Below are 8,783 nucleotides of genomic sequence, written 5' to 3' on the forward strand. Positions count from 1 at the left end.
AATTGTGAATAAATGACTTTGTAAAACAGCAAAATATCATTTTAAAACTACAATTTTAAGCCAGGTGCCAGTGCCTCAAGCCTGTAATCCTACCTTTCTATGAAGCTGAGATCTAAGTATCCTGGTTCAAAGTCAGCCAGAACAGGAAAGTCCATGAGACTTTTATCTCTAATAAACTACAAAAAGCTGGATGTAGAGCTGTGATTCAGGTGATAGAGTGCTAGCCTTGAGCACAAAAGGTCAAGGATAGTTGATCGGTGCCTGGGATCAAGTCCCAGAACTTGTAACACACACATACACACACACACACACACACACACACACACACACACACACACCCTTCAACTTTATATTTATTTATTTATTGCCAGACCTGGGCCTTTGACGCAGGGCCTGAGCACTGTCCCGGGCTTCTTTTTGCTCAAGGCTAGTTCTCTGCCTCTTGATCCACAGCACCATTTCTGGCCATTTTCTATAAATGTGGTGCTGAGGAATGGAGCTCAGGGCTTCATGTATTTGAGGCAAGCACTCTTGTCACTAGGCCATATTGCCAGCCCCAAACCTATAACTTTATAATATAGATTTGTTTCTAATTTAAGATTGTCATAAATTTATATAGTTAAATTGTGACCTAAAATTCTAAATTTTGTGTACAAATATTGAATCACTTGTTAAAATGTAGGGCACTTAACTATTAAAACACCATGAAATCTACATTTGAATAGTAGTGGACTACAGATGAAGATCCAGAAATGGGCACACATGTAAGTAAAGTAGATTGCCCAAAGTTTTCATTGTAGTTCTTCATTTTCATATTATAACAAATTCAGTGACTCGTTCTACTGACATTAGTTGTTGGGAGGAAAGATATTCCCTTAAAGCAAGAGATTACTGTTGTAGGGAGCAGCTAACTCCATCTTCATTAGGGAAACTCTTGGGGAGACTGGAATCTCCTCCTTCCAACCCCATAACAACAACAACCTCAAACTGTTGTTGATGGCTCATACTCTGCTAATAAAGAGGCAAGTAGAGGCTGGGGGGCTGGTGACTCCTCTGTAATCTTGATACTCAGGAAAATGAGATCCGAGGACTGTGGTTTGAATCCAGTCAGGGCAGGAAAGCCCATGAGACTCTTCTCCAATAAACTACTCACAAAAAGCCAGATGTGGAGCTGTGGCTCAAGTGGTCGGTAGCCTTGAGCAAAAGAAGCTCAGCCACAGAATCCAAGCCTTGAGTTCAAGCCAAAGGACAGGCTTGGAGGAGGAGGAGGAGGAGAAGGAGGGGGAGGGGAACAAAGTGCAAACAAAAGAATTAAGAAAAACTGGAGCTGTGGCTAGTGGGTCCTGCCTGTAATCTTAGCTACTAAGGAAGCTGAGATCTGAGGACCACAGTTCAAAGCCAGCTCTGGCAGGAAAGTCCTGGAGACTCTTATCTCCAAATAACCACCAGAAAGCTGGAAGTGTCACTGTGGCTTAAGTGGTAGAGCACTAGCCTTGAGCTGAATAGTTTAGAGACAGCACCCAAGGCCAGAGTTCAAGTGCAGTGCCCCCCCCCCCCAAAAAAAAAGAAAAAAGAAAAAGAAAAATTGGAATCATTGTCAAATCAAATAATAATTTGACAATAATAGTCACAGTGCTTGATTATCCTTAAGAGCAATGAATTCCCCCAGAAAGAGGATCAGAGTGACTAAGGTCTAGTTAAACAGTAAGCTAGTTTCCTCAGCTGTAAACAGAAATAATAATGTCTCTGCTCACTCTGCAGGGCTGCTAAATTCAAATGCAATTACTCAATTACTCTTGTATCTAGTGCCTTATACTGTACTTACAGTGTAAGTCTAGTGCTGGTTGCTCATGCCTGTAATCTGGCTACTTAATAGGCTGAGATGTGAGGATCTTGGTTAGAAGCCAGCTTGGTGAAGAATAGCCCCTGATATTCTTATCTCCCGTAAACTACTCAGAAAAATCCCTAAGTGGTGATGTGGCTCAAGTGTAGAAGGCTAGCCTTGAGCACAAAGAGGCTCAGGGACTGTGACCAGGCCCTGAGTTTGAGCCCCACAACCAACAAAAAACAAAGCCTAAGGACCTGGGCTGGGGTGGGGGTGGGGGCGGACCAGTGTACACTTCATGCCATATTATCAACATGTTTTGGTTTTGTTGTTATTTATTTTTACTTTTAGAGTTTAAAGAGCTATTTTATTTTCCCATTAATCATGTTGTTACTTAATCAGGTATACTTTTGCTATTGAAAGTTCTAGATAATATTTGAAATACTGTAATATGTTAAATTTTACTGTGGGGAAGACTATGAAATTTATATCCTCAAACATTTTCAGGGAATTACTTCTAGCAGACTGGAATTAAATGTAGTTGTCAAAAAATAATTAGTACTTTGTCCCAGACCAGGGCTTTTTATTAGCCAGCAGGCCTTCAACAATGCCACTCAACTGAGTCTTCTCAGCATCTCTTAGGCTCACTATCATAGTGTATGTAGTTTTAGTACAGGATAGTTAACATAATCACTTATAGTTAACAAAACTGTAGTCTTATAAAAACACTTCTATGTCATCAAACACTGGAACTCCTACTGTGCAAGATATGTATTATCATATAGAAAAAGAACAGGAAAATGTACAGAAGTTAAAAATGTTTCTGAGTCATAAGAGTTATGTACTACATAAACAAGATTCAGAGGGAAGGGTGACATTGCAGTAACAGCGTGCATCAGGTTTTAAGATATTTTTTGCTATAATGATTACTTTTTTTAATTAAAATGACACAAAGTGTTAATTTCTTTAAGAAAAAGTAACTTAGAAATGCAATACGGAAATTTTGGCCAGAAACAAACCTCAGCAAATTTTTGTCTGTTTTTTGCTTTTGCTGATAAAGTGCCATTTTAATATTAACATTTTAAAGTTTAAGATGTATGTAGAGAAATATTTGTAACTGTACATCAACTTCATTTTGACAGGATGATCTCTTTCAAAAGTACAGAAATTTAATGCTTTACAAAGTTAAAAACATATTTGCAACAAAGAATATATATAAGTAATTAAGAATGGATGTTGTGCCAAGTTGCAAGACCACCCCCAAGAAGACCACCGAGATTCAGACACTCCGAAATGCAAAAGCAAGGCAAGGCTTTATTTAACGAGCTGCCAACTCGGGCCTCGTCCTACCCACCAACACAGCGGAGGTTAGGAGGAAGCCCCGAGCTGTGATTACACAGGGCTTATAAAGGCAAAGAACAAGGTTACAACAATCAGCTGTGCAAGCAAGATTAGAACACAGGTACAAATCTGATTGGCTCAGGGTTCGATTCTAAAATGGGGTTCACGTGGTGGGGCCTGACTTCAAAGTCTGGCACCTCAATGGATATCCAGAAAAGTTACCCTTTAAAAATGTAAAAATAAAATGGAATTCTCATTTTTTTTCTATTTTCTATAATCTAAGGCCACTGGTCTCTTTAATGCAATTGCCAAAAATTTGTGGATAACTTAGAAGGCATGTTTTACAATGAAAGCATGAAAGTTTTGGAAAAATAATTTTAAAAGTAAGCCAGGACAGAGCTGGTGCCCTGAGGAGGGGCCTTTAATCCTAGCTACTCAGGAGACTGGTATCTGAGGATTGTGGTTCAAAGCCTGCCCCAGAAGGAAAGCCATGAACATCTTAGCTCCAATTAATCACCAAAAGATGGGGAGGGAGCTGTGGCTCAAGTGGTAGAGTGCTAGCCTTGAGGAGAGAAGCTCAGAGACAGTGCCTAGGACCTGAGTATAAGCCTCTGGACTGGCACACACACACACACACAGGACAGGAACTTTCTGGGCAGAGTTTTGGGGCTCAACAAATTGGCAATGAAACATGAAAATGAGATTGCTTCAAACTAAAAAGTTTCTGCGCAGCAAAAGACATAGTTACTAAGCTAAAAAGGCAGCCTACAGCATGGGGGATCTTTACCTTTTGTTAAGAGCCTAATATCCAGAATATACTAGGAGCTAGCCCCCCCATTAATTACCCATGAATAATGGGAAAAAGGGCTAAATAGAGACTTATCAGAAGAAAAAGTAAGAATGGCCTCTTTACACATGAGAAAGTATTCAACATCCCTATCCATTAAAAAATGCGAATCAAATTTGTATTTAGTGGGAAAAAATGAAGTGGGTGTAACACTGTTCGACAAGAAATGTAATCATTACCTTATATAACTGTAACCCCTCTGTACATCACCTTGACAATAACATTTAAATAAATAAACTATATTTAGATTGCATCTCACCCTACATAGATGGGGCAGCATAGAGAAAACAAGCACTAAAAAATCTTGGTGGGGATTCTGGGGGGAAAAGGAACACTGGTGCACTGTTGGAGGGGATATAAACTAGTGAAACCACACTGGAAGGCACTTTGAAGATTCCTCAAAACACTAAATATAGAACTCCCTATGACTTAATGATAGCACTTTGGGGCATCTACCTAGAACATTGCAAGTCAGGATATGGTAAAGACACTTGAACATGCATACTGCTTATGGCACTATTCATGACAGCCAAGGCATGAAACTAGGCCAGATGCCCTACAATGGATCAATGAGGCAAGAAAATAAGATATTTAGATACAGATAGATAGAAACAAATTTTATTCACCTGCTAGAAAGAAAAATGTTATATCATTTGCAGGGAAACAGACCTAGAAAAATTATGGTAAGTGAAGTAAGTCAGGTTCAGAGAGACAAACACCACTTTTTATTGTTGTTGTTGGTGGTCATGGGTCTTGAACTCAGGGCCTGGGCACTGTCCCTGAGCTTTTTCACTCAAGGCTAGTGTTCTACCACATGAGCCACATTACTACTTCTGGTTTTCGAATAGGTAATTGGAGATAAGAGTCTCATAAAAGCCGAGTCAAGTTTTAAAGAAGTGTTTGTGAAAATATTAAACAATAAAGTCAGTAATGCAAAACAATGCAATGCCCAAACAAAAAGATTTGTGTGTACTGTTAAAAAGAAATCAGTTCATATACTCTTTACCTGACTTATGCAAATGTAACCCCTCTACACATCACTTTTATAATAACAATAAAAATATAGTTTCCATTGGTGCATAAGGGAGCAGTTATTTGTAGCTTTTCATTGTAATACTAAGTATCCTCTCAGTGTAAGTAAGTATTCTTTTGCTCTGGTTTATTTAGGTAGGTTTGTGTTTTGGTTCTGAAACCTTGTACTGCTCATCAAGTTGGAATATTTTTGACATTAGACATTTAAAACCTGAAAAATATGAATAAATTGTTGCAGCTGGGTCTTGATAATTTAAAGGAAAGATCCTTTCCAGCTTTACCACAGTTGTTCTGAAACAATCTCTCAGTGAAGGGGATTGTCCTTGGGAATGTAGTTGTGTGCCTGGTGATATGTTATTTTATGTGGTAGTGGCTGTCTTGAAGGGTCTGGAGTTGGGTAAACAACTGTAAAACAAAACGAAACAAAACCAACTGTAGAAAACTGCAAGCTTCATATGACAGTTCTCAAACAGAAGTAACCTAATTGTCTTTCCTTTTTATACACATTACTAACGAAAAAGGATTTCTACAGCTCAGATGGTTTTGTGGAAAGACTTGAAAAGATCATTTGAAACCATTAACAGTTCAGAACACGCACACCTTCCCCTAAGATTTCTCACCACAAATGTACTGAGCAGCATGGAGAGATGCTGTGGATATGTTTGTGAACTTGAAATGTCTTCTGAATGCCAATCCTTCCTGTAGTTGGTAGAGCAATGCCTGCCTGACACTGCTTTCTTGGCTGCACTGAAAATGGAAAGAGACTTGGCTCTCCATGGGGATTCTTATTTCTTTCTCTGTTACAAACCCATCTTCTTTACCACGATATTAATATTTGTTTTCACCTGTTTTGCATAAAAGGTAGGACAAAGGTACTGTGGGGTAATCAATCCACAGTTCACAGCTGTAAGGGCCTCTCCCAGAGGGCCAGGAGCTGATGGAAGCCCCTCCTGACTGTCTCCGCCCGGTTACCTAGGTGACCCGCACACGTGGGGGCGGTTGCCTCCCCGCCCCCGAGGTCACATCCGGGCCCCACCTCTGCATCCCCGCCCTACAGAAGGCCTCGCCCGGGGGCGGCTGCTCTCTGTCCCGCCCCCTGCGCCGTGAGCATGGGCGCCGGTCAGCGGAAGGAGCTCTCCTCTCCTGCCCCAGACCGCGTGGTGTCCTCCTTTCCCGGCTCCCTGCTCTTCACACCCAGCAGCCATCAGGTAAGGAGTGCGCCCTGACGGAAGGCGGAGGTTCTCATCCTCCTTAGAGGGTTCTTGAACTTTCGGGCGGTTCGGGTCTGTGGCGCTGGAGTGAACTTGGAGCAGTTTAACCGAGGCTCTGAGCTCCAGGTGGGAAGTCCACACGGAGCCGCCGCGGCTTCTCCCGCGGAGTCCACGGGTGTTCACCGGTAGCTTCGCCAGCCTGGTTTCTTCTTTATGACCCTCATTTGCACTGCGGGCGCCGCCGGGCGGGGCGCAGGGATCCGGGTCTGGAAGGGGCGACCCCCGCCCCCATCGCCACCCGGACCCGGGGAGACCTGCCTTCCCCTCGCCGTGCTTCCATCCCCCGCTCCCGGCTCCCCGCTCCCAGCGGTCGCGCGGCCCCGAGCCGCCGGCGCTGACCTGTGGAAAGGCGCGCGCCGCACCGAGTGCGGGTCCTCCCGGTTCCGGGGCGCAGGCTCGGGGATGCTGGCCCTGGCCGCCCGAAACGCCCGCCTGAGAGTCGGGCAGACGCGGGAGCCGACGGTGGGCAGTGCCGGGCCGAGGGCGTACCGCCCCCGGGACTGGAGGCCTCCGGGCGCTGGGCGCCGCCCGTCCCCGCCTGGGCCTGGCAGGTGTGCGCGCGCGCTTCCTCCACCCCGCCCGGCTCTCCCGGGGCCGAGCCCAGGGCGAGTGCCGCCCGGAGTCCCGCTCCTCCGCCTCCAGCGCCAGCCGCCGAGCTTCTCCCTTCTGCCTGCACAGCAGGCGGCCCTGGCCTGGCGCGGGGGTCCCGGCGCCGCCCAGGTGGCAGCACCGCCTAACCACGCGCCGCGCTGGGGAGGAGCAGAGGCGCCCGAAGGACTCCCGGCCCTCAGTGTGCTCTGAAGATGGAGAATGAGATGGAAAGGGGGTGAACTGGACGTCTGCTTTAGGTGTGAGTCAACATGCTACCTAAAACCACATACTGCTGAAAAATTAACTTTGGCAAGATAGGCAATATTTGGTGTACGCTTCAGGCGTAGGGCTCGGTGTCAATGGTCAGAGTAAAATTTGATTAGGGTAACCAAACCCTAATCCATACCCTAAGCGACTCAGGAATCCTATGCCTTACTTGAGACTTTTCATTAACTAAACCCACACAATAACTGCCTAACACAGCAACCCTAACCCAGGCCTCAAAGCTGGGAGAGAGAACTGGTTTGCTGGTACGGTTTTTGTTCTTTCCTCCCTCTCTGGCCTGTTTCCTGAGAGTGTTGAGGGTATGTGTGGGCTGCGGGCCTTTGTAACAGCTACCTGGCTGCATGCAGACTGCTAATGCTATGATGAACACTCCAAGATTCTGTCCTTCAGTATGTGGCTTCTCAGATAATTTGCACATATCTGACAGTATGACTGGAGTTAGGGTTTGGTTGTTGATGTCAATAAGGACTGGTGGTAGTAGGGCTACTCAGAGTGGGCATTAGCGTAAAGATTTAATTATTGTTTGGAAATAGATTAGGCAAGTGTTGGGTTTTCCATTAACCTTACAGAGCAGGTTAGAGTTAGGGACTAAGTTAGGGCTAAGCTCACTATTACAGAAAGATAGTAAGTGATGGTTAAGGAATGGGTCAGGCTTAGGGAGTAGGTTGGGGAATGTGGTAGACAAAGGATGAGGTTGGGGAGCCTGTTAGGGAAGATTTTAGGATCAGGGTTTAGGAAGGGTTGAGGGTTAGGGAGTGGGTGAGAATTAACTTTGTGGAATGAGTTTGAGTTATGAGATGTGTTATAGAGTGGTTTACAAAACAAGTTATGGAACAGGTAAGGATTAAGAACGTGTTAAGGAAGGGGCTAGGGTAAGAGGCCATGTGTTCAATATGAATGTGTTAGGCACACAATTGTATGGATTTTGGTTAGTGAATGGCTTAGGGTGAGGCATAAGGTTTGTGGGTAGCTTAAGGTGTGGGTTTGGGTTGCAGCACACTAGGGTGTGAGTACTGGCTAGAGTTAGTGTGCATGATGGGGATCCATGTTAGAGTATGGGGTAGGGGTATGGTTAGGGTTGGGTTGAAGCTGTATTACAGTTAGAGTACATGTAAGTGTAGGGTTATGGTTATGGTTATAGGACATGTGTTTTGGCATTGGGTAGGAGATAGGGTAGGGGTTTGAGTCTGTGAGTGGCCTCAAGATCCTCCCCAGGGTCTTGGTTTACTAGCCCTGCTCTTTCCCATGCACTCCTTTCAGGTGTCCCAGGGTTTGTCTTCCCCCTGTATTTGTCTTCATCTTGTGTCTCCCACTTATTATGCAAAAAAGTCCATTTCCTCTCACTGGAAGGCCTACTTTTGAGAACTTTAGTGTAAGTGTACAATTTAAAGCTTAAGACAAGGGTCCTAGCTTTGAGCAAAGCCCATCTATACTCTGAGAAATACCTGGGAAGAACCTAGATAGGTGAGGATGAAGCTGTGAGGCTAGGTTGTGGTTTCCCTGGACGGTGTCATCCTGTTTAAAGGCCCTGTACTCTTCCCTGTGGTAATATGGCACCTGCTAGGGTGACCCAGACCCTTGGGTGGTCTGG

This window comes from Perognathus longimembris, chromosome 8, assembly GCF_023159225.1.
Source record: "Perognathus longimembris pacificus isolate PPM17 chromosome 8, ASM2315922v1, whole genome shotgun sequence".
Taxonomy (NCBI): Eukaryota; Metazoa; Chordata; class Mammalia; order Rodentia; family Heteromyidae; genus Perognathus; species Perognathus longimembris.